Here is a 2708-nt window from a genome sequence, read left to right as displayed (position 1 = left end):
TAAACATAATCATACACTCAACAAAAATATAAACGCAACACCTTTGTTTCTGCTCCGATTTGACATGGGATGGACATAAAGACCTAAAAGTCACTCCAGATACACAATATTACCATCCCTCCCAAACATTGTTCACAAATCAGTCTAAATGTGTGATAGTGAGCACTTCTGCTTTGCTGAGATAATCCATCCCACCTCACAGGTGTGCCACATCAAGATGCTGATCTGACATCATGAGTAGCGCACAGGTGTACCTCAGACTGCCCACAACAAAAGGCCACCCTGGAATGTGCAGTTTTTTGCTTTATTGGGGGTCTGGGGACTCAGAACCGGTCAGTATCTGGTGTGACCACCATTTGCCTCATGCAGTGCAACACATCGTCTTCGCATGGAGTCTATCAGATTGTCAATTGTGGCCTGTGGAATGTTGGTCCACTCCTCTTCAATGGCTGTGCGAGGTTGTTGGATATTAGTGGGAACTGGTACACGCTGTCGTATACGCCGGTCAAGCACATCCAGAACATGCTCAATGGGTGACATGTCCGGTGAGTATGCTGGCCATGCAAGAACTGGGACATTCTCAGCTTCCAAGAACTGTGTACAGATCCTTGCAACATGGGGCCGTGCATTATCTTGCTGGAACATGAGGTGATGTTCATGGATGTATGGCACAACAATGGGCCTCAGGATCTCATCACGGTATCTCTGTGCATTCAGAATGCCATCAATGAAATGCACCCGTGTTCTTCGTCCATAACAGATGCCTGCCCATACCATAACCCCACCACCACCATGGGCCACTCGATCCACAACATTGACATCAGCAAAGCGCTCACCCACACGACGCCACACACGCTGTCTGCCATCTGCCCTGAACAATGTGAACCGAGATTCATCCGTGAAGAGAACACCTCTCCAACGTGCCAGACGCCATCGAATGTGAGCATTTGCCCACACAAGTCTGTTGCGGCGACGAGCTGGAGTCAGGTCAAGACCCCGATGAGGACGGCGAGCATGCAGTTGAGCCTCCCTGAGACGGTTTCTGACAGTTTGTGCAGAAATTGTTTGGTTGTGCAAACCAATTGTTCCAGCAGCTGTCTGAGTGGCTGGTCTCAGACGATCTTGGAGGTGAACCTGCTGGATGTGGAGGTCCTGGGCTGGTGTGGTTACACGTGGTCTGCGGTTGTGAGGCCGGTTGGATGTGCTGCCATATTCTCTGAAACGCCTGTGGAGACGGCTTATGGTTGAGGGATGGACATTCAATGCACGGGCAACAGATCTGGTTGACATTCCTGCTGTCAGCATGCCAATTGCACGCTCCCTCATTGCTTGTGGCATCTGTGGCATTTTGCTGTGAGATAAAACTGCACATTCCAGGGTGGCCTTTTGTTGTGGGCAGTCTGAGGTACACCTGTGCACTACTCATGATGTCAGATCAGCATCTTGATGTGGCACACCTGTGAGGTGGGATGGATTATCTCAGCAAAGCAGAAGTGCTCACTATCACACATTTAGACTGATTTGTGAACAATGTTTGGGAGGGATGGTAATATTGTGTATCTGGAGTGACTTTTAGGTCTTTATGTCCATCCCATGTCAAATCGGAGCAGGAACAAAGGTGTTGCGTTTATATTTTTGTTGAGTGTAGAACAATTAAAAGTAAAACATACCAAAAACACATCAAATGGAGAGTGAAGCAAATATTATTAATAACAACAAATGCACATATTAATAATATAAACCAAAATCCTTCAATAAAAAGGCTACAAACAGAAACAACAATTTGAAACAGCAATAAGAAAACAGTGAAAGTGACTACAGATATAGACCTTCCTAGGGAGGCCTGAAGTGCAAACATACCCTCTACACTCCCTTCATAAAACAGGGGACCATGATTACCACCATAGTTGGCCGGTCTGAAGGCACTGACCTCAACGTCCATACAGACCCTCAACATACAGAGCCTTAAGGGACCGCAGGCAAATCTCATCCACCCCACCACCACAGTGATGGGCAAGTCTCCCTGCCCACTGTACAAAATGTGCTTCACAGACGTTGTTTCATGTTGTAAAGATTGTGCCTTAAAAAAAAAAGCCACAAGAAGTTTTAAAGAAATCTTTATTTCACTTTTAAGACACATAACCAACACCAACATACGAATCAACAGGATGAGCACATGCTGAAATTCAGTCTTCATGAAAATCAAGATTAAATCACAAAATGTTTGGTCTCATGTGTGTTTCTTTCCAGCTTTGACTCTGTGGAGTAAAACCTCTCCACTAAACAACAAAATAAAACATCTCAGCAACTTTTTTGTCACCTCCACAGCTCAACACGATACAAATATCACATCAAATGAATGTAAATACGTGTTTCATCTTCATTACAGGTTTTAATGGAATATGCAACAAACAGAATTAGGGCTGTGACATATCATATGATCTGCAATAATACTGGTATAAATGTTTACAAAAAAGTGTGTTTAGAGGAACATCATGTGTTTGCATTCACCCCAATGAGTCAACCCCAGTCATGTCTCACAGCCAGAGCCATATGTCTGGCTCCAGTCACAGTTTGGTAGCTGAATGTTCGCAAAATATGCAAGAAAAGTTTTCCCACTGAAAGTGAAAAAAGCAAACCTGTTACAACACTTTAAGCAAAAACACACTTGAGTACAACCGGGCTGTGAAGGCACGTGAGCAGGAGAT

The 2708-nt window shown here is 44.8% G+C and overlaps 1 pseudogene; it reads left to right on the top strand.

The window, feature by feature from the left end:
• The first annotated feature begins 290 nt into the window (after window positions 1-290).
• LOC146647263 (uncharacterized) lies at window positions 291-1969 on the top strand (annotated as a pseudogene).
• Window positions 1970-2708: the final 739 nt, after the last annotated feature.

This window comes from Rhamphochromis longiceps, linkage group LG18, assembly GCF_057381845.1.
Source record: "Rhamphochromis longiceps isolate RC_006_pf linkage group LG18, R_longiceps_female_GT1.1, whole genome shotgun sequence".
NCBI classification, from domain to species: Eukaryota; Metazoa; Chordata; class Actinopteri; order Cichliformes; family Cichlidae; genus Rhamphochromis; species Rhamphochromis longiceps.
The sequence above is the reverse complement of the archived record's forward strand: the minus strand, read 5'-3'. Positions and strand labels throughout refer to the sequence as shown.